The sequence below is a fragment of the Manacus vitellinus genome, unplaced genomic scaffold (assembly GCF_001715985.3).
Source record: "Manacus vitellinus isolate BGI_N305 unplaced genomic scaffold, ASM171598v3 scaffold_26_pilon, whole genome shotgun sequence".
Lineage (NCBI taxonomy): Eukaryota > Metazoa > Chordata > Aves > Passeriformes > Pipridae > Manacus > Manacus vitellinus.
In genome coordinates this window covers 4,944,890-4,969,123 of record NW_021939960.1, presented here as the reverse complement: position 1 = coordinate 4,969,123, position 24,234 = coordinate 4,944,890, and the positions used below count along the sequence as shown (strand labels likewise).

Genomic DNA, 24,234 nt, shown 5'->3' with positions numbered 1-24,234 from the left:
CAATTCCAGGTGAATGGTTAAATCAGCTGCAAAATTATGAGAGCTGAAAAATCCTGTTTCAAACCCCAGACCATTTCATTAATCTCTTATTGTAGAGTAAACAAAGTGCATTTCATGAACTAACAGATTGCAAGCTGTATTATTTCCTGAAGTGACTGCAGTATTCCCAGAAGAACTGAGGTGGTTGTTTATGGAACAAGAGTTCCCCATGCAATAGCACTGAACTTGTCCTTCCAGTCCTTTCCATCAGGACTCAGTCACATCATCAGGAGGGGTTATTGGGCCTTGTCAAACCTGGGGTGTTCTAGGGCTGGTTTTTTATGCTGTCTGTGATCTGAGTATTTAAACACTTTCTGCATAAACCCATTAGTAAGAATTTAGTTACTTACATACATAAGTGCCTGGCTTTTCTGTTTTTTGGGAGACCAAACTTGGGATGGCATTGGGTTTTCTGGAGTCTTTTTCGGGGAGGAGAGGACTAGAACATTACAACTGTTAAAGTAATTTTTGGTGGGAAAAATTGGAAAATGAGGATGGTTATGTAGTATTTCTTAAGGACTATCAGACTAGATTTGCCCAAGCACTTCTAAAAGAATGTTCCACAGTTAAATCCTCTTGAATCTAAAAGCTTTGTTCTCATCTCTTATGATGACCAAATGGCTTCATTCTTGGCTCTTCTAAATTGAGAGGAACAGCTCTTACAGTAGTACTTCATCAGCTGAAATTCAGTCCTAAATATAGCTGAAGTTTGAGCAGCCTCTTCTATATGGATATTAGGGGTGAAATTGGTGCTCTAGGTTGCCCTCACAGAGGCTCACTCCGAGCTACTTTGAGGATGTGACTGCAGGGATGACAGATTTATAGTGACAAGAGCCATGAAGGAAGAAAATGTCAGAAATCCAGACTGGGTTGTGCTTTTCACTTAATAAGTTGACAGAAAAACACACCAAATATAAAGGTAAACAGTGATAGCTGCCATCCCCTCCTTACCTCTCCTTTTCCCACCTCCCTCCACCAACAAAGGCTGCAATTATTATTTTTTTTCAGCAACAATGGGGAAAAATGAAAAATTAATAAAACCTGATGGCGACTCTCTCTTATCCCATAGATTGCCCTAGAGCTTGCCCAGAGCTGCAGTGCAGAAAAATCCAGCCAAATACTTTTAAAATTTAGATTAAAGCAACAACATCAACAACAGCAAAGCCCCAAACCCCACCCCCTTGCTCTCCCAGGACCTGGAGCACATGTAGACTGTAATTACCAGAGTTACTGCTGAGGAGAGAACATCCAGAATGCAATTATGCTATTAGGACAGGGTAATCAGAATAACTTGCTTATTAGAGAAAACCATATACTTGTTCTACACCATTATCTTCACTTCTATAAAACAGCCTTCTTAGGAGGTACTATAATTAAACAGTGATTATGGATGTCAAATCAATTTTCAATGGATATGGATTATGTGATAGCACAAGACCTGAAAGGGAATCACAGTTTCATGTCCAGGCACTTAAATTGTGCAAAGAGTTTTCCAGTGATGCACTGGTTTACAGGTGCAACAGGGAGTTCCCATTAACCTCAAACAAAGTGATGGGCAGTGCTATCAATACAGATGTGAAATGCCCATTAAAAATGCATAGTTAGAACTGTTAAATTTCAGACAAAACTCTAAAAAATATATAATTACTATTCAAACATCATGGATGTTGGAGCCACTTTGAATTCAATGATTTGCAGATAAATGGATAAGACCAAAGAAATCCACGTGATGCTCCCAAAGCTGCCCACAATTTATGAAAATACCACTATGTACATCCTTGGGATACAATTGCTGTGAATAACCCATCTGTCATGAGAAATAACCCTAAATAACAAGGCTGTCACCTCAAGCACACTTAGATGGCAGTGAGAGAGATGGAGTTTTCTTTGCATCTCAGAAGGCAGAGTGTGTTTTGGGCAGAACAACAAGGAAATAAAACAGCTGCTTAAAACCACTCCAGACATACTATTTTGGAAGAGTTGCTTTGAAGTCCTACCTCCTGAAAGCTCTCCTAATGACAAGATGAGAGCAGTAGCACTGGGTCAGTCCTGCTTGTAGCAATGGTAAAATGCCTACAAAGGAATCTCAGTGCCCTTTCTGGAGGTTACAAAACATCCAAGTTATCAATGCTTCTGGCTTTGCACAGATCTAGGTTACACAGGAAATGAGGGAGCAAAAAATTGGGCTTTAGAAGGTATAACTAAAAATTTCACAGGAACAGTCATGAATTTAAAGTTTGGAACATGACTTGGATGTTTAGTGGCCCCTCTGAGATGGGACTATTGATTTCTGACATCGAGGGACTGTAATATCTGACCTGGAAGCTGTAAGGCAGGACATACAGCACTGCCATCAGCAGCACATACGTGACAAATTTTGCAGATTTCAGCATGTAATATTTGTTATTCTCAGGGGAATCTCCTAGTACCAGTTTTTGACCTCTTCTACAGAACTTCCTTTAGCTGCAAGACCTGAGCATGCTTGAACTCTGGCTCTGTGTAGCTTATCAGTGTCCCAGTGTGATCAGCTCTGACTCTGCAGGAGACATGAGCCCGTGGAGCAGTTACCCAACATTTTCATGGCTCAATACCAACACCTGTAGAGTCGTTAGAGGCTCCTTGGAAAAGTCTTTGAGAGCTGGATAATGGCAGAGCAGGATTTCTGTGCTAAAACAGCTCCCAAAAAGCTGCCGACCACAGCAATGTGAAGCAAAAAGGCAGCCACTTACTCCAGCTCCACAGACCTTGCCTGTAGCCTCTTTCAACAACTCATAGATGCAATTACACATCTATTCACCACCACTGCAGGTGCAAGATGAGCAACAGCACGTGTAGAAATGTGTGTGGGTGTGCAAATGCCTCATTATGTGATTTGTTAGCACAGTAAGTGAGGCTTTGTGTCCAATGAATGTGTAAATGAGGTGCTCAGCCTACTTGAGGGAAGAAACATTTAACTTTGCCTCCTTAGCCCATCCCTCCCTCTCAACACACATTGGAAAAGTAGTTTCATTCCCTGTCAAAGTAACAGCTTCCATCTCAAACCTAATCCTGCTTCCTTGTGCTGTCCTTGGGTCTCTAACAATGAAGAGAAGTGAATCTTGAGGAATTAGTCGTGTTGAATCATATCTTAATCATATGCATGATATGCTCTTCTGTAGCATTAGAGTACGAGACGTCACATCTTGTGTTGTCATTTCTGGGACAGAGAACTGGGCCTGTTTGCTGGCTTTAAATCACTTCTGGCATTAACGAGATTCTGACCAGAGGCTTTATTTCATGTTCAGGAAATGTGCTGCATTATTCCCTATTATATCACAATACGTTGCAAAGGAACTGCTAAGTTACCAAGACTAATCCTTTAAGTCTTTCTTTCTTTACAATGTCAGACAAAATAAGACTATGCCATATTTCTGTAATCTCTGTTGTATTATGAGAATATTATGATCTATAACAACGACAAAATCTCTAAACTGCAGGATTCCCATTGGCTCTGATAGGCTTAGTTTCATCTCCTTCTGTCAGAAAAGATATTTCTAAGTCTGCATGATTTCATTTTAACAGACACTATCCGGCTAAAAATCAGATTATTCATGTAAAAAGTTTTCTTCTGCTTAAAAATCAGTATTTCTGAAAAAACATGATGTAATACCCAAAGTTCTCTTTCTTCAAGAAACTACTTAAAATGAAAGTTAGTTTTGAAGAATCAGGGTATCTACTGCCACTTTTTTTCTTCTTGGATATGTACATTTAGATTAATCTGTTCAAAAGTAGTTTTTGTTCTCAGACAACTTTACTTCAGCTACCAAGATCTAAAAAAGATTCCTTCAGTGCTCTCCAGGCAAATTGCAGGGGAATTTCTTGAGGGAGAATGGGAATTTGAATTAAAAACTAATTAATTAAACCCACCAGAAGTAGACTTTCATTTCTTTTAATAGGATGAGAAAATAAATGAAAAAATATCTATAAAGGTGTATCCTCCTGCTGAGAGATCTGCTCTTTTGGACAGAGTGAAACCTTCATTCCACACATACCTATTCAGAAAGTTTGGGGGTATTTCTCTGCTGATATTTTATGATGTCTAAGCCACTAAAAACATATTCAGTAGTTTATCTCTTTTATAATTCCTTCATTAAAGCCACCAAAAAACCCATGCTCTCAAAATGCAAAGCTCTTGGCAGCGTGGGTTTTGTTTGAGTTGGGGTGGTTGGGGGCCTGGTTGAGGTTTTTCTTGTTGATTTTTTAATAAGTTACCACAAAATGTGTTTAAAATCCTCAAAAAAATAGATGAATAGACAAATATTAAATCCCAGGACGGGGAGCAGAATAGATTTTCTGCAGGTGCAGGACACAAACTAGCTGATTATATAAAAATCTCCTCTCCCAAATAAGATAGATGAGTAATGCTTCAGGTCACAGTGCAGCTTTTTTAGAAGAGGTTGGTAGAACTAGAGACCTTTGATGTGTTGGAATAAAGCCTAAACACATCCTAGAAGTTGTGTGAGGAGAACAAGAGTGAGAAAAATATAAATGGAACAGCAAGTTACTGAAAACGGCTTCTTCTGGTTTTTGCTCTCAGGTTCTTTCAGAAACAAGGTTTATTTAACCACTTTTCATCTCATGTCACTCACAATAACTTTGGAGCTTATTGGCAACTTCCAGCAAAGGATTTAGTTCATGAAAAATGACACTAGTGACCCTCATAAGTCTCACCTGTAGGAAAAGCCTCGGTGTGGGGTGAGTTTTGCTTATACACCAAAGCATCCACTCAGGAGAGATGCTGTGAGTGCCCTCAAGGGAAGAGAGTTCAGTCAGTCTGACACTTCATTAGACAAGAGAGGAGCCAATCTCAAGTCATAAGTCTCATAAATCTGATAAATGAGATTTTTAACAGTTTAAGATCTCATTGAGCACTGACAATGCTGGAACTGTAGGAAGGCAGGCTTTGTTGGCTTCTCTGTTGTTACAGTAGTAACACCCATCCTACTTCCAAAAGAATCATTTGGGAGAAAGGCCTCTGGAGCAGCGAGCTCCTGCATGTGCCAAGGCAGGAGAAAGGTGCAAGCTAATAGAATGGACTCAGACTAGATAACAGGAAAGTGAAAAAAAACGTAGAGAAAACACACTGAAAAGTAAAAAGAAGTAGCAACAAGTTCTACTGTCTCACAAGACAACAAGAGAATGTAGGGAGGCACCAGCTCAGTGAGGTAGGAGGAATGCCAGTGTTCCAGATCAACTTGTGTTGTCTTCAATGACACTTCCTTGGACTAAAGAAGAGAGATACAGGATAAATTTCTATTACGAGTTAGGGACACTTCTTAAAACATTTTCATTCACACACAATATTCTGGATTTTTGAAGGACATTTCTTTGTACTTTTACATATTACTTGGCTTCCTTTCAGTTTATTCTTCTGATTGAATTACAGCAGAAAATGTACACCACAACACTACGAGATCCCTCTGCTATCCATCTTGACAGCTGCTGTTCACATTCCCTGTGTTTGCCTTAAGAAAATGTGGCTCTGATCATGTCATCTGTTAAGTTAACCACTACTGTGAGGGTCCAAGGCAACCAGCCTCAGGCCATGGTTGATATTTGCTCCTATGATTGAAGAGAATCATGGGTTTAGTCAGGATATACATTTTTTGGTATATTTTGGTTCATTTTCTTGAGTTAAACAAGAAATGAGGCTTTTAGAACTTATGGTGCACGAGTGGAGAATTTGTATGAGTGAAAGGCTCCATTTTCTGTTTTCTAGAGCTTTCTCTGCTTAGTTAGGAGTCTAATATGAGTACTTATTCTCTGCTTCTAGGCATTGGAACATAGAGCAAAGTCAACTGTCAGGGAAGGAAACATTTAAGCTGAAGTTAAGTTGAACTGCTGTATCTGAAAATAGGATGCTTTTCTCCTTGAAACCCCTGCAATCCCAGAAAGCTGCTCCCAGTCTACATAGCTCCTAGAATTACAAAAAAAAAAAAATTACATTTTTTCTTTAATCATAAATGCAGAGTTTACAAAATTACCAAGTCCCATCTGCAAAGCATAAACTTCAGAGAAACCCAATTAAGTCAGTGTTGCATACACTATCATGTTTGCTCTAGTTAAATATTCCACACAGATTCATCTCATTCATGATGAAACAATTAAAAAGTACTCCCAGGAGCCAAGAAACTCTCTTGGAGACTGATTTCTACTCATGTTTTGTCTGAGCTCCCCTAAGAGGGCAGGACTGGTTCTAGATGCTGAGCAAACATGCCCAAAGCATCAGCAGTTTTGTGTATTATTTGAAGGCAGACACAGAAGACTCACCCTGACCATTCCATTTGGAGTTCACGTGTGTTTGTTCACCCACCTTTCATTTCCTTCCAGCCTGGCTCAAGCTTCCAGGTTGGGCAAGTACCTGCTCCCTAAATAGCATCTTCTCCTGCCCCATCAGGAACAGTCCTAGACCAGACCACAGCCCTGACCCAGCAGAGCATTCATGTTCTTATAAGGATAAAACTGTAGTTTGGTGCAGGCTGGTTAAGAGATAAGATGCAGATTTCTGGGAGCAGCTGAATGAGATGTGACAGCCATTCCAAACAGATCAATATGGGCAAGGCACAGGGAAGAGAGTATGGCCTGAGGGATGGAGCAGCCCTCAGAAAACGTTGAAGGCTTCACTGGTTTGATGTGCTGCAGTGATCTATGTCTAGTTGCTGGTTATGCAGCAGCTGAACAATTTGAGGATGTTCAAAAAAAAATTAGATTAAGAAAGTTAACACATGAGCTGTCTCTTGATTATATGAAGAGTCATGAAGTGCTTCATGCCTTTCTTCAGTTCCAACCACAGGTCCACATTCCTGACCCACATGTGATTACACAATTAGTGTACTACAGAGAGCAGGGTAAGATCCCCTTTGATTCAGATCATCTTACTGAACTATTTATGCAGACTCAAGCATGGAGCTATTGACCTGCATCAAGGAGGTATATGATGTTCTCTCTAGGGCATGTATAAATTGTGTATACATTAGACCATAAATCAACTTGAATTTCAAACAAAAGTATGGGATTTAATGGGCACAAAGAATCCATTGTATTACGTACGAAGTCCACCTCCATTTTGCAGCTAAATCAAGGTATCATATTTAGCTTTACTTACCCTTGGTATTTATAGATCTGACCTGCTTAGGGAAGCCACGGTAATTAATTCTACATATTAAGTTCTAAAAACAAAAAGCCACAAATTTGGTTAGAAAAACACCATGTTATAAATAAATAAATGGTGGAGCCTGTTCATTACAGCATGAATTAGGCAGTCTTGAAACAGAGTTCCCAAACTACAGATTGTGAAAGATTAACACTGTTATTTAACTATTCACTAAAATATACAGTTACATTTCCAGATAAATACCACTCCCAGCATTATGTAACTAATTCCATTTTCTAAGTGTGGTGCAAACATTAACTGAATGAATAATCTTAAACCATCTTCATTCATTGCTAAAGGGTGACTTTTTTTATTATTTGACACACATGAGTTTATCTTATTTGCACAGAGAAGCAACTACTTGTGTGCACAAGTTGTTACGTGTGTAAATTAAGTCTGAGTAATTTGTACTTAAGGTATGCAATCAAATTTGGGGTTTACTTTTGTTTTGAAATAAAGCCTGTATTAAAGAGACAAAGATAAACATAAAACAACACAAGGCATTTCTGATATGCTGACCTCACTCCCATAAATCCAGTCTAGGTTATGATGATGCATAATCAGTATTTCCACTTCTTGGATAAAGAGGTTTTAATGGTTTAAGTGTCTTTTCATCAATATTCAAACTACCTGCCAACTTGGGATTTAGGAGAAAAGACAACTGTAAAACTCTTTTTTCCCAGTTAAAGGTCTGTATTTCCTTTACAGAACTCTAAGATTTGTCCAAACACAAATCTCCAAACACTGGGAACAGTCAACCCTTGGAAAAGCCTAAAACCAAGCCTCAACATGAGTAGCATACTTATTAACTGACCTCATTTAATTTCTGCAAAAGTAGCATTAAAATATAACTTCCTCAAGCTCTTTCTTGAATCCCAAAAAATAAACTAAGGAGAGTTTCAGCAAGTAAAACACTCAGGCAAGCAGCATAAAGCAGTTTGTGTTAAGTGTGCACAGTGTAATGATACCCCAGCATTGTCACCAATCCAAGGGTGGGCAGGACCAAAATTATGCATTTGGAGTAACATAATCCACATCTCCCAAGTGCCACCTATGTAGGTTGTCTGAGTACACTGTGCCCATTCTCCTCTCCAGGAGTGGAGAGATTCCTCTCTCCCCTCCTGGAAAATGCTGGAGAAGCACTGCCAAGTGTATGAGATGAGTGATGGAGCAGGGAGGAGGGGTGCTGGGGTAACAGGAGATTCTCCACTGCAGGACAGAGGAAAAAAAGGGAGTTCTGTGCTTCCAGTGAAGTTTCTCTGCATCACTTGGGGTCTAGTTAGATCAGACCAGCAAGGGGCTGGGAATTTGATGAGAAAGGAAAAGACCTTCTCAAGAGCACAGAGGACCATTTCCTAAAATGTAACTCCCATTGTAGTACTTTGTAATAAGGTGATGATTTTTCAGGTGCTATATTATAAAAAACTCTACATTCACACAAATAACAAATGTCTTGGGAAGCCTTACAGGACTTAAATTTGGATTTCAATGTAAAAGGAAATGGGTTATTAACTAATATCCTGCATGTTTCTTGCCTCTACCGAGTATTCCTGAGTATTCCTAAGTTTCTACAGGGAGCCCTTGGGTTGAATTTGAACAGGAACATTCTGACTTTGGGTGAGAGAACATCACAAAGTTTCATATACATTAAACACAGGGTTCAGTTATAAACTGGAGCAAAAGCACTGGCTAGCTTATTTAATTTTGTTCATAAATTAGTAGGGGAAAAGATGTAGAAGACATGGGTACACTTCTTGTTTCAGAAGAAATATGATACAGGCAAAACAAACTGTGTTAACAGAACAGACTTGTTGATACAGGAAAATGAAATGGAAACCAAATCTTTCTGGTGGAAAAAAAAACCCTAACAACTTCTTATGGGTGGCCTGGCTCAAGTGTTGGGATCAAATTTGAAAATTTATGCAACAACTAAAGACATCAGAGATAAGCCTTTAAGGCCCTGATTAAGCTGCAGTGATCCAAATGACTGCAAAAGGATGAGAGCACCAGCCAGCTGACAGGCAGGGCACCAACAGCATCTCTCTCTGTCCCTCTGCTATCAATTCCCTCGTCTTAAGCACATATTTGAAGTTCAGCACACACATTTAAAAGATTTTCTGAATTATGGGCCTGGAAGGAACAGATTTGCAGCAGAAAGATTCAGAAAGCTGGCACCGATCTGTCTGCACTCCAGTTGTACCCCTGTTCCTCTTTGCCTTCCCTTTGCTCCCTACAAGCATCCGCAGCCCAAACCTCCTACACTTCACTTTTAATAAGCTTTTGAGTTTCCAAACCTTCCCTGCCAGTAGCTTCCAAGATCTCTGAGATTTCCAGTACCCTGATGGTTAAGGGGGGAAAGCACAGCTTCCCAGCTGCTCCCAAGCTCCCTAACACTGCACAAGACTCAAACTGAGCAAACTTGTTGAAGGAACAAATATGTCAGTAACAAGAGTCAGTCAAAATCTTTAGCAGTGTCAATCAACCCCAAAAAGTTAAGAGAAAACAATGATAGGCATATGGAGTGGCACAGTCCATCCAGGGTAGGTTACAGCTTTAAAACAGAAGAAAGAAAAAGCTGCAGTAAAGAATATTCCTATACCTGCTGTTCATTGACTCAGGATTTTCCATGGGCATTACTTAGAGGGCTGAGTCCTTACACTGCCTGTGAGGCTCTGCTGGGTTCAGGTCAGCTTTCAGCCCAGAGAGAGATGATGTAAAAGGAACAAAACACTTCAATTCTCTTCTTAGCATCCTAGAAGAATACTTACAACAATGTTTCCTGCTACAGAACTTTTGAATTATGATAACTAGAAACAGTGAGGAAGGAGCTTTAAGTCTTATGCAGTTGTTCTCTTCTTGAGTTAATTCAGAGCACAGTGCTGCTGATCACACATGGTATCAATAGAAATAAAAGGGGAATTAGTGTCTGGCACAGACATAGCTGTACATCACTAGAACAACTATTCTGAAATAGCTTTAAGTTGTCTGAACTTGAAGCACATCACAGCAAATAATGCAGAGGCTGAGGAGTCCCCTCCATCAGCCTTCTCCAAGGAGAACAATAAGAAATGATGATGACAGAGCTGTTAACAACATCTAACACTGCTAATTTCACCACAACAGCTCCTTGCCTTGGTACAGACCCTGAGCTGGAGGAGAAGGAACACACAGCAGACCACTGCCAAGGTCTGCTGGAGAACTCAGAAATGCCCATCCTGAAGCAGCACTCATTGATTGCAGGGTGCCAGGAGGGAGAAGCAACATCACAGAGAGCAAAACATGATGGCACCTATGTACACTTAGACAAATCCAAATGGATTACCCCCAAATTAAGGAGGGGAGGGGTTGACGTTTTCACACGTTGTCATGGTTGTCTATATCTCCTCAAGTAATACAGAGTTTTGACATGGTGTTCTTCTCCAGTCTGTGCAGCCCTCTCTTTTATGACTACAAATCAAATGAGATTGTCAATCTTTCCTATGGCCTGTGACTGCTGGAAGGATGTAATGAGAGCAATATTTTGGCTTTGTGCAACTGTCTCTCAATTAGATGGCGATACTGAAATCTGTTCTCTTCAGACTCTCCTTTCTCTCTTGGTCCTTATCTGGAAAGATGGAGGAGGGGAAAGACATATGAGATGTAAGATATATATAAGGAAATTCTTGACAGCCCTGGAAGTGTTTGAGGACAGGTTGGATGGGGCTTAAATCAACCTGGTCTAGTGGAAGGTGGACCTGCCATGGGCAGGGGGAGAACAAGATGATCTGCAAGGTTTATTCCAACTCAAACCATTCCTTGATTCTATGAATAAGAAAGATGAAATTCTCTTTTTAACAATGGATTGGTCTAGACACAGCCTGTAGCTAAGCAAGACATGAGTATTTTGATGTGTGCTTCTCAAACTGAGACATATTCCTTTTTCAAGGCTTGCACTCAGTGTGACAGTGAGCTTAAACAGACTCAAACATCAAGTCCAGTCTTTGCTGTACTCTACTAATTCTCATAAAATACTGCTCAGTGGCCATAAAATAGTTCACTTAAATCCCAGGCTGAAATGCATGATTTTATCTCAAAAGGAGAAAATAACTGCTCCAATTAAAACAAAGAAACTTTTATTCCTTCTTATCTTTCTTATACTATTCCCAGTTCTCTCCACACCACCAGTAGGAACCCTAGGCACCATTTATTACCACATTTTCTACCTCCATGTACTTTCCTCAGTAGACACAGCCAAATGAATTGGTGCAGAATAATCCTTGACCACATCATGCACTCAAAAAACGTTGCAAAACAAGAGTGCATCTCCAGCAGGAATTTGGCATCGTTCAAATGCCACGTGAAAGTAGGAATGGTTTTTGCAGTGATCCGTATTTTGGTATTGGTTTATTTGTCTGTATGAATAAAAATTAATTTAGTTTTTAAATTAGGAAAGAATCCTACATGTTCACAGGTACTCCTCTACATGGTTTGTCTGCCAGCAGGGTTGGGATGTAAACACAAACTTTGTCCTTATCATTTCACACTCCTAAGTCTGTCTTTGGACTTGGAGTCCATGGATGGTTATGTTGGTATTATAATGATAATGAAAACATTATTTTCCAGGCTAATAAAATAAGTAAAAATTACAATTATGTCATCTAGCATACACAATTCTTACAACAGTATAAATTTTATTCGACGTTATGAAATTGCTCATGATGATTACTCACAATACTGTAAATTTTATTTAAATTAAGTAATTTATGTTCACTTTTTATTATCATTTTGAGTCGTACAGATGTTCAATACTATTTGACAAACAAATTTAAAACATGAAAAACTCTCCAAACATGCTAATTCTGCTGCCTACCTGGACAAAAATCATATGTATTTATCACCCTTTGTTTCTCTCCACATATTGTCTGTATAACACAATACTATAAAAGACATCCTTTCTTGTATTTTAGTTTGGCTTTTGCAATGGGACACTGGCTTATTTCATGAAGTCTGTATTAGGGGAAAAAATGCTACTTAGTCTTGATAGTTCTTTCTCCTAACAAAAAGCATAATAATGTTTATATCTTTGTCTATTTGTCGGACATGTTGTGTAGTTTCTTTGTTGCCTTTCACGAAGGCCAAAATAATTAATTAGCAGAAAATAATATAGAGGAATTAAAGCTGAGATTGCATATGCCTGCCTTTCATTAGTCACTTCTGCTTCCAGAAATCAAATGGCAGAAACATACATTCCTCTTTCAGTCAAGATTGCCCCTTTGGGAGTGAGTCGAGCAGTTCATGTAAGAAGAGTCCTTTGTTCCCTTCACTTGTGGTATTGGAACAGTTGGTAATCAGAGATAAATCATCTACTGTTTGCCTTAATTTAATTTGTCTTTCACTCCAGAGCAAGGTGCTCAGAATTGCTTGATAAGACAAATAAATAGAAGAACGTAAAATAGATACAAATATTAATAACCTCATGGGCTCGGGAGGAAGCAATCGAGCAGGTGTGTGAATAGAGCCTGGAATATTTTATTTACTCGGTAATCCGAGAAAGGTCGGAATAAAGTTCAACCCGAAATTGCATTCAGGGACTGTCTCTTGCAGGCTCAGAGTGCCTGACCCAAACCCCAAGATTCCAGGCTTAGAATTCGGTGTAATGGGCAGTGATGATCAACACCCCATTCATTGTCTTCATGCTGTTTTGGTTACTCCTTTTCTCATAAACAAGCCTGGAGGTCTTGTGTGACCATCATCTATTCTGAGAAACTGAGAGCAAACTGGCTCTTACCCTTTGCTTCCAGCTTGTTGTTGTGCCTTCCCGTGCAATCACATCTCATCAAAGTGATGTAGCTGTTTGTTGGGGTTTTTTTCCTAAAGGTCTCATCATTGCTTAGATTCTGACAATCTGAAATTACTGAGTCACCACCAACAGACATTTAGAATAACTCCTCAAAGTGAAGTTAAACTGAAAACACCATTAGCCATTGTTAAAGAAGAAAAAAAATCTCATCACAATATTCTATTTATATCCTAACGATTGGGCTGGGTCCCCTCAGCACCACCCTCTGTGTCTCCATAAGGAGATTACGCTTCTCCCTATGAAGTGAAAATTACCTTCTTGTGGGCAGAAAGCGTTTAATTATGACTCTGCTTCCCTTGTCTCCATGGCGATCCCATGCAAACAGCCTGCTTTATTAGCCCTCATTTCCCCCACCCCCCCAAAGTCATAAATCATCCCTGCGGGGGCTCGAGCGTTCCCGGGGACCCCCGGCCGGGACCCGGCTCCGGCCGCGCCCCCCGCGCTCACTCGGCGAGAGGACACTGCGATCGCTGCGGGACACGCTCCGCTCTGATCCCGTTTGGAGCTAAGCGGCTGCATCATTTGAGCACTCACCGCAGGAAATATGTTCCCAATCCCTGCCCGGCGCGCTACAAATTGGCGGATGATCCCGGCGCTCCCCCGCCCGCCCCCCGAGCGCCGCCGGGGCCGTTACCTGTGCGCTCCCCGGGGTCGGTGAGGATGCTGGGGTCACTCTGCGACCTGCCTCGCGGGAGAAAGCGCCGGTCCCTTCTTCCGATGCAGCCATGGGTGGAGGGCGGGAATGCTCACGAGGAGGGGGGAGGAGGAGGCGCTCATGGAGCCGGATGCGGGCCGGGGTACAAATGGGGACGGGGGTGCGGCGGCGGCGGAGGGCGTCAGCCGTGGCAGGACGAGCCGCGGCAGCATCTTCCCGGCGCCGTCGCAGGGCTGCGGCGGGCGCTCCGCCGGCACCGGGAGCTCCGGAGGGGCAGCTCGGGGCTCTCACGGGGGTGGGCCATGCTGCAGAGCCGGGGTGGGGAAAGAGCAGGGGCGCGGGCCGCCGGCCCGGCCCCCCGCCCCGCCGCCGCCGCCCCCTCCCGGGACGCCCTTTCCCGGGACGCCCCTCCGACGAGCGTCGCTCCCGGAGTTCGCCTTCAAGCAGCCGCGCCGCTGAGCGCATCCGTTGGAAAACATTGGGATCTACCCCATGGTGCCCGCGAGCGGCCCTGTGGACGTCACGGCGGGGGGTGGGGCGCCGCACCTGGCACTGCACAAAGGCGGGGGCTCCGCAGGTTGCGCGGGGGTCCGCCCGCGGCGCCTTCGGCCGGGGGGGCGAGTGGGGAGGGGCCGCCCGCACCTCGGCGTGCGGGAGAGATGCCCCCCGGGACCCCCAGCCCTCCCCGGCCCGACCCTCGGGGCGCTTCGCGGCGCGATCCCTCCGGCACCGCGGGGGCTCAGGTCCGCTGCGCCTCCACCCGCGGCTTGGAGAAAAGAGGAGGAGGAGGGAAGAGGAGGGGGAGGAGGGTATCTTGGGGAGGTCGAAAAGCGGCCGGTTCCCCGCGGCAGGAACGCGCGGGGGTCGCCACTTGCCCGTGTCCGTGTCCGTGCCCGTGTCCGCCCCGCTGGGACCCCGCGCAGCCCGGTGGGACCTTGTGCGAAGCCGGCGGTGCTGCGCTGGGACGGGCGGGGGGCTCGTGTCGCACGGAAACCCCGGGAAAACGGGGTATTCCACCTCGACTGAGCAGCTCCGTTTGGGAATTCGTTTAAAGCGAGTATCTGGTTTCACGGGTTTTTATTTTAAACGCAAGGTCATTTCTCCCCGTCCTGCGCAACTCGGGGCTGCTTTGCTGTTCCCGGTGATGCGGGTCGTGTTTCCTTGGAGTTTTGACCTGTAAAAGCCAGGGATACTTTTTAATCACTGTCTCAGTCCTGTTGAATGCTCAGACGGCACTTGGGATCGTGTAGGTTCTCCCCTCGTTTCTTACAGCGAGGCAGTGCTTTAAACGCTGCTTTTGTCTTTGCCCGGAACTGGTGCTAAGGAATGCACTCACCTACAAGCACATTTCTTTGGCTGACTTGAGCAGCGGTTGTATGTGAAGCTGAGCAAACTCCTGGGGTTAGACAGATATAAGTTTGCAAAAATTTTAGGGATGAAACTTTGTGTCAGAAAATTTTCCATTAACGCAGTCCCTCATTCACCTACAGAGTCACTGAATGAGTGACGTTGGAAGGGACCACAGTGAGTCATCTGGTCCAACCTCCCTGCTCAGGCAGGTCATCCCAGAGCACATGGCACAGGATTGTGTCCAGATGGTTCTGGAATATCTCCAGTGAGGGAAACTCCACAACCTCACCTGCACAGTAAAGAAGTTCTTCCTCATGTTCAGGTGGAATTTCCTGTGCACCAGTTTCTGCCCTTTGCCTCTTATTCTATTACTTGGCACCACCGAGAAGAGCCTTGCTCTGCTTCTCCAGAAATACATGGAAAACATTTTGCTTATCTCATATGAAGAAAATATGCTTTAGCCATTTCTGAAAGCAGGTGCAAAACAAAGCAGTTCTGTGGGGTCTCTGGGTGGATTTTACCCCGGGTATATCCCATCTGTGACACTGAGAAATGTGTTTACCTTTTTTCTTTATCCACCTGCACACATCTTGTTTGTGAGTCACCTTTGGGCTGTGTGTCTCCTGAGGTTTGGTCAACTTAGTAGCCTTTTGGAGGAAGAAAAAAAAGTCTGTGAGCCTACATTTAACAGTGGAGCTTAGTGAGAAAATTCTTCCAAGACTCCATTTGAACAAGGGCTGAGTGTGGCTCTTGGGGTAACCTCCACCCATGGCTGGGGTGAGGTGCTGCATCTAATGAGTGGGAATATTGCCATGAGAACAGAAATCGAACAAAAGATTTAAAGTAAAATATCCAAGAGTTTCTCTTTCAATGAGAACTGTTCCTTCTTGCTGTGTATAAGGTAGACCCTGAGGAAGAAGAAGCATGTGGTTGTGTAATCTAAGCTGTGCCATCATGCAATGGAATACATTAAGGTGCCAAGTGAGATAATGAGCCAAATCTATTTTTAGTCCCAAAAAGAGAGGAAGTAGCAAGTTTTAAATGGTTTTTCTCCATATAGCTTTTAGGTCATGCTAGAAAATGTTGATGGTTTCCAGTGAATTCTGTGAAAGTCTGTTTGCACTAATCAATAGAGCTGCTTTCTGAGATGAAGAACAATACTGATTTCTTGTTTAAAATGTAAGGTTGAAAAGCTCCATATCAGATTTAAAGATTTGTACAAGATTGAATGTACTAAAATATTTTTCAACCCAAGAAAATATCTCCAAGACAGCTTTAGTAGCTACAGAAGCACAGAAGATGAGATGGATGTATTTTTAACCAGCTGACACACTGGTTGCCTCTATAAAGGACACTTTACAGGGTTCCTTTGGATCAAAAATATTGTCTGGTAGAAAACAGTCAAACAAGACTGGAATCTGCCTTGCTGTTTTCACTTTGATAAAGTGTTTCATTTTCTCTCCCTCCTGCCAAACCAGGCACATCTGAGTGCCAGAATGAGTCTCTACTCATTCTGGGAATAAATCCCAGGTGGGTTCCTGCCAGCTGAGCGAGCTGCTCCTGGGCCACCTTGCTCTTCCCAAGTGAACCATCATCACGTTTGGAAGAGGGGGTACCAGAAATAAAAAGTGTTAAATTATTTAAAGCTATGGTGCTAACTAATCTTGTGTAAAAAGTATGATTACCTGCATGTCTTTTACTTTCAAGTTGCATAGATGATGATGATGAAGAATCTATATGCACTTTTCACTACCTTACCTTAAAGCAGGCTCTGCATTCCTCCTGGGACAGACCTTTGGAGAGGAAAAATCTGTGGGAGGCAAACTCTGGTCTTCATGCTGAAAGACCAAAATGAAAGGAGCATTTTCACAGACATAAATCAAAGCTGATGAAGGCAGGCACTAACCAATATATTCCAAGTATATTGATTTGTAAATCCCTCTGAAATTGGAATGAAACCAAACCTGGTTCTTCCTGTGGGTACAAAGCACCTGACAAATTGTCTTCAAGTTTCCATTTACTACTTGATATGATTCTGTAAGTGTCACAAACAAAAATATTTGCAGGATCAGAACCCTATTAGTAGAAACATGACCCTCCTTTGATTTGGTTTATTTTCTCACTCTAGCATTCTTGTGGTAAACAAGTTTGCAGCATTTTCCCAGAAAGTACAATGATCTGATATGTTTAGTTCTCTCTCAGAGGATTTCTAGCCTTTGATATTTATGATGAAAAGTTATGATGAAATTTTTCTAGCTTAGTAGCAGATATTTCTGCAACTGGCATCCATTCAGTTAGAGGAAAATACTTCTTAAAATGAAATATCCACACAAGGAACACAAGAGGGAAAATAAAATTTATGTAATTGTATTTATTTTGATGCATAGTCCACAAGCAAACCAATGCAGGTCCATTTGATATGACTTCCCTTGATAAAAACTTTTAAAATGCAACTATATAAATGGTGTGCATGGTTTGATTAATTTGTTTTCTCTCAAACAGCTGAATGCCTGTTTTATGAACTGGTTATATAAAGAGAAAACCAAACTTGTGTTAGAAAGAAATGATCCCCTGAGGAGAAAGGAAAGAGGTGAGTCATGTCAGTGCTGTTTTTCTCGAATCAGCAGAATATTAAACAACCTCATTTTCGTTAGTCTGAAGCTGCACGTGATCTCTGAGCAGAACTGATGTTTCTTTTCCTGTTGTTGTTTAGAAAAAAGAATTCAGGATGCATTTGGATTGACAATATCAGCTTTCATGTTCAAATTATTCTGATGGCCAAGGCACAAATAGCCCTGCTAGGAGCAGTCTCTTAGATGCAGCAGCAGAAAGCATTTGTTCTCTTGCTTGTGAGTCTTAACCTAGTTTTTGAGATTTTCCTGCCAGCCCGCTGTAGTTCAGCGTGCTCCCTGTAACAATAAAGAGGAGCATTCCCATGTTCAAAAGGCTCTTGTCTCTATTTAATTTGTGGGTTTTTTTTCCCCTCAGATGCTTTCTTTGTAAAGAGGAGACGGGGCCTATTTTGAGCCTGTGTTTGTCGAGACGATCCGTGCGTGTCACTGAGAAGAGACAAAATGTCATCCAGCACTCACAACTTCGGCACTACAAAGACTTGAAACATCTCCTCCAAAGCACAGTGATGCTCTACTATGGCAAGCAAATGAAAAATGAATAAGCATCAGGGACTTGTTTATTGGTGGCCTCGTGTGCAGACTCACAATGAACATGTCTGATACTCCAGAGCTGTTCTAGGAATCGCTGGGTTCCACGTTGCCTTTGTTTCACAGCTCCAGTGCTCCTGCTGGCATTTTACATGGGAAGGAACAGGAGAGGAAGAGGTGGGGAAAAATGGAAAGGAAGACCATCAGAATCACAGAATATGCTGACTTGGAAGGGACTTAAAATGATCATCAAGTTCAACCCATCCTCGAGAGTCACACCCTGTGCCTGAGAGGATCATCCAGACACTTCCTGAGCTCAGCCTTGGTGCTGTGCCCACTGCCCTGGGGAGCCTGGTCAGTGCCCAACCACCCTCTGGGGGAAGAACCTTTTTCTAATATCCAACCTAAGTTTGGATAACTTGTACCCTTATCAGAGATGTCATTTCTCTTTATTATGTATCGCATGCAAACAGTACATTCTGATTCAGATCTCATCTTGCTGCCAAATCTGGAATAATTGTGACATGTAATTTTTTCAAATTAATTCAAATAGTGAAGATCATTCAGTTGTCAGCAGAAGTGGAAAGAGAAAAGTGGTGTTCTGTGCTAATTGGATGAGAGCTGAGGAATCTTTGATGCGGAGCTGCAGGACAAAATTCTGATTCAATTCATGTTGGTGTTTCAACATTTACTTCAATGGCATTTTGTTATCACCATCAGTTCCATTTCTTGGGTAACACAGGACTTCAGCTGGTGTTTCACACACTGACCATGATCCACAAGAAATTCGGCTGTTGGGGAGTTAAAATACTTTAGGGGCCAGTGAAACATGGAATAAGTGACCAAGGTTCCTTCAGTAGGTCACAGTTTGCAGTTCCTGAGGACCTGAAATATAGTGAAGATCATAATATTCAGGATTTATGAGCAACTCACAGAAGGTACAACCTCATATAATTAAGAGCTAACTTGGGCTTCAGTTTGTGGAAGGAAATATAGGAAGTTTAGAGTTGATCAGCAGCTGAAGACAAGAAGATGAAAGACCACATTGATTAGAACTCACAATAAACAAGGTCCAGCTTAGAAGAGCAATATCTGTTTTGAGACTGAAGTCGTGTATCACGACTCCCCAAAAGTCATGATTCCAGTTCCCATATTATTATTATTATTCCCTAATAAAACTATTATTTAGTTTTATATCCACCTGGGATAGAGTAATCTTTGGGATGGTTCCATCTATTCAACTTCCTGCTCACCAACTTCTGAAGCAAGACTTGAGAAGGGAAGCAGAATAGCTCCAAATTCAGGAATTTTTAGTTTCATCTTAAGGAAAACTAGGACTTAATAACATTCCTACACAGTAAAGTTACTGCTTTCTAAGAGATGAAGTCAGGATTTATGTGGTGCTTTACATCCTCATTTAGGCAAAATATGTATGTACAGTAAGATCACTGCTGTGGGGGTTGTGCTTCTGCTCTTTTGCAGATGCAGAGAGTCTTTTTGAGAAATTATTCTTCAGCAAAGACTGAGCTAACTTGTTTTTCTGTTGAAGTACAATTTCTTGGACAGTTGTGTCGTGACAGCTCCTCACCTGCTGTACTGCAGCTCAGTGTGCTGTTTCTTAATGGTGCCAATGCCATCTTGCTGCAGGCTTTGGAAGGTCAGGCTGCTCAGCAATTTAATCTCAATTCACCTGATGGACAGAGGCAGTGGTGGTTTCTCTGGGGTCAGTCCTACTGGTGAACTTTTAGCCTGAAAAGTGAGCCCAAGGCAGAATTGGATGGATCTCCTGTTCCATGACTCAAGGCTGGAGACTGACACTATCATAAGCAAGGTCAGAACAGTTTCATCATGGAATTTTCTGTGCTATTGTAAAATACACTTTGCTTCCAAACAGCAGGAAACTGTAATCAGGAGAACACCTTCAGACTGTGCAGCTGTGATCTCATGTATTTTGGAATCAAACCCTTTAACATCTTTATCCAACAAGTAAAATGCAGACTTGCCTGGCACACTCTTCCAGTGAGGTCAAAAGTCAGATGGTTTCTACAAAGAGTCCCACCGTTTTCACTTGTGCTTCTTATTTTTATATAATTGTGTCCTTCTAGGGCTGGACACAAAAAAAATGCATTGAAAAGGAATTCCCAAGTTGAGTTTAACACCATCTGTGTACCACCCAGATATTTGAAGCCTCTCTCTCCTACAAATTACTTCTGCAGGGCCAAGTCCTTCAAGTTTCAAGGTCCGGTTGCACGGACTACATTTAGACTACGTTAACATGTAGTCTAAAAATGTTTTATTCTAACCTAATGGGAAATACAGAGACTTGGAACACAAATCTTTGCTAAATATGCCATTAATTATTTACAAGTATGAATCCTCAGTAATCTTGCTTGTCCTTTGTAAGCAGGTGTGTTGGAGGTGGATGTCCACACAGCTAAGGATTGTATGACCGTGGTATTTAGAATTAGGTAATCATACTCTCGTTTAATAAATTGGCAAACAGGTTTTTTTTGCTGATGTTGCCTTTTTCCCCCCTCCTAGAAAGAATAAACTGGAAATAAGTCCAATTAGATCAGTCAGGGGAGATGCCAGTAGGTTTGCTGCTTCAAAATCATTCAGAAGTCATGAATTATTTTAACATTTTGTCTTCTTTCTCCCTTGGTTTCATGGCTGTTACAAAAATTCTGTTTATTAATGCACCATGAACTGAAGCTGTCAAAATCAATCTCTTTCTCCATTTGTAAAGACGTTATATATGTGCATCTGAATGGTACAGTATGTACTTGTTAAATTTTCATGTGAGCTCTGACTGGATTTCCTGAAAAGGAGACCAGAGACACTGTAAAAATGCCACAGCTTGTGCATTCTGCCCAATGCCAATGTCACCTACACATTGTTTACAGAGATACATCCAATTCTGTAAAACACAGTGCCTGGGACCAGCTTTGGGTCCATTTTTTATTACTCTTGGGTTTTAACCTGCATTTTCCTATCCAGGGCAATGAGGAGCTCTGCTTAAGACCACAGGGAGCTCAAATTAGTTATAATTGGCAGCCTGCAACCCTTTGTGCTGTCAAGGAAATCCTGGAGCTAATGGATGATGCTGCAGACCTTTAGTAGTGGTTTTACACTCAGCAATTTGTTCTTTATTTGGCTGAATAAATATCTGATGGAGCTGAGAGAATCCACTGAGGAAACACTGAGGAAATTCTTGCTGTGCCTACGAGAGAGCCACAGGAATTACTGAATTATTCTGAAGGGTAATTTTGCCATCCAGCCTTTATTTATGCATCTGAAGGAACAAATACCAAAGTATAACTTCTCATTAGCAAGACATTTTACAAGAGACTAAATCTTTAGGCCTTGATCCCACAGAAATACCATGTTTAACATAATGTGAATAGTTCTTCTCCCTGCAGCTTGTGTTCTAGACTGGAATTTCTGTTTGGTTTTCCTTCAGGACTGATCCTTTAGTGCTGTTCCAGCCAAGGGTGCAGTTCTTCCCAACGTTTTACACACAACTCTGGGGTTTGCAGTTTCACTTACGAGGTAGGTTTTGATGGATTTTTTTTCCCTCTGCTTTGAAATATTTGTGTAGCTCTCCACACCACTCTTGGAAATCATACTGACGTGGTTCTTGATTTTATTATCTTCTTGGTCACAAGGTTAAGTTCAACACTACTGGTAGCAGAAATCCTGTGTTTTTAGGTTTTAGTGTTGTGCTACTCTAAAAATAAGGGTATTTTTTTTCAGAGTACATCTCCCTGCACTCCCACTCTGCCTTGGCACTGTCACGGAATGTGGGTCAGTTGTTGTCTGGGCTGCTTCATATTTCAGCACTATGGTTGGCTTGGGTGCTCCCAGAATCTGCCTTTCCCTCAGGGCATTCTGACCTGTTATACTTTTTGTACTCCATACAAATACCATGGAATTCTTAGAGACAAATATTTGCCCAATGAGTTTTGAAAATGTACCTTTTTTTTTTTTTTAAATAATCCCCACATAAGATAAAAATTGAAGTAAGAAATTTAACAGTCCCTTTTCGTCCCGCTTTTGGCTGGGGTGTGGAATGTGCAGGTTCCACACAGCTGCATTTGCTGGCTGTGTCCTGCTGAACTTCCTGGAGAGGGTCAGCCCAGTGAACCACAGCTCTCCACGTGCATCATCCCTGTCCTCTGCCTCCCAGGACTCAGGATCTGCCCTGGGCTCTGCATTGTATTCGTGTGATGCTCTGATGTGGGAAGCTCGGGGAAAGGGAGAAGCCTTAGACCTGTTTTATGACCTGTGTTTTAAGCACAGTAACACACTTTTAATAGCCCAAAATAGGCACCCATTTTGCAACGTGATAGTCCCAGCTGAGAAGTCCAGATGGAGAAGAAAGGAATGGTTTACCCTTCACACCACCATTTGTAGGATGAGGAAGAAATCTGGCACAACTGGAGTTTGTTCAAGAGTCAAAGGGTCCCACACTTTGATCCCAATTTGTGAGACACCTCATACACTTAATCATCATCAAGTGTGTTCAATTTGTTCTATATAATTTCAGGCACATCAATATTTGCATTATTGTTATGGAATTCAGTCCTTAGGAAAGAACAAGCCTTGAGTCAGTGCAGAAGGCTGACACAAACACAAGTGCCTTCTCTCTCCCTAGACTTGATCATTTCTTAATAGATAATTTTACATACTCTGATACTAAATCTCTTCATATCCACTGACCAGCTCATGTACCTGGAAAAGGTGATAAAGTTTGGGTTTGAAGCAGCTTCACAACAATTTATTAAATATGCAGGAATGTGATCACATTTACCAAGGGAAAAGAAGGAATGTAACTTACCTTTTCCTCTGCATCTGACTGTGCCTTAAGTCACTGTCTGCTCCTCTGTGAGCTGGTAAAGATGTCAGGTCAACGGGTCTGGAGACAAAATAGAATCTGAATTTGTTCTCATTTAAACAGATTATTATTTTTTTTTTCACATTCAGAACCTCAGCTCTGGTTAATTGTAACTAAAGGTGTTTCAAGCCCATTTTTACAAGCTGTTGCAGAGGGGCTCCCCGTGCCCTGGGTTTGATCCTCTTTGTCAGAAGCACGTTTTTTTCAGGGAGTCATGGCTGACTACAGGGGCAACCGAATATTTTTGGTTATTCTGTGTATTTTTAAGCTTGGGAGTACAGACTACAGAGGTTTTTTGACTGGCGGCCACTAGAGAGCACTCCGGGATTGTATCTTTTCCAAAGTAGGGTGTGGTGAACTACAGTGTGAAGTTAAATATGAAAGGCTTTTTTTCCCATTTCTAAAGAATCCTACTGTGTTTTGTACAAAATAGAGTATATTAAACCAAGATTTTAGCACTTCTGGCATTTCATTTTACACAGTTATTGTTATTCTTGGTGATTTCTTTCATCAACATTTAATTCTTGCTCAGTTGAGTTTCACTGGGATCTGTAATGTAGCCAGGAAAAGTCCCCTATAGTAATTAATGTATGGGCTGTTTTTACTGTAAGACTGAATGCTGATGCTTTTCTGCATTCTGTACAGATAACCTGGGGGGAATCTAGTTCTAGTTTAGCTTAGTCCTTAGAAAAACTTTTACCTCAAATCATTATGATTTGAGAAAAAAATGAAAGGAGTGGATCTATGTAAAACACATAAGAAAACTCTGAGAAATGGTGATTTAAAGGGAAAATGCTGCATGACTGAATGTGTTCGTTTCCTTAGATGATGTTTCCTTATGTGATTGATACTGTATTTTTCTAGATCTCATATGGCCCATCTTCCATATAGCTCCCAGAAAAGAAAATTGCATTATTTTCTTTTGGAGTACCTGTACCTTGAGGTGGGTTTTTTCTCTCTTTTCCTACATCCTTTTGAAATCAGCTGTCAGAGACCTTGGTATGTTTGTGCTTAGTCCTTTTAAAGTTCCTGTGTGCTTTTGGGGAGGACTTTCTCAGCGACATCATTAGTATCTTCCAGCTTATTTTATGAGCAGAAGATGGA

The 24,234-nt window shown here is 41.8% G+C and overlaps 1 protein-coding gene across 1 annotated transcript in view; it reads right to left on the bottom strand.

Annotated features, from left to right (window-relative positions):
* PHACTR3 (phosphatase and actin regulator 3) overlaps positions 1-13,837 on the bottom strand; it is a 100,110-nt gene extending 86,273 nt beyond the window's left edge. The window contains exon 1 of the mRNA XM_018074023.2: positions 13,705-13,837. The gene's annotated coding sequence lies outside the window, so the exon portion shown is untranslated. The remainder of the gene's footprint in view (positions 1-13,704) is intronic.
* Between the last annotated feature and the right edge of the window lie 10,397 nt (positions 13,838-24,234).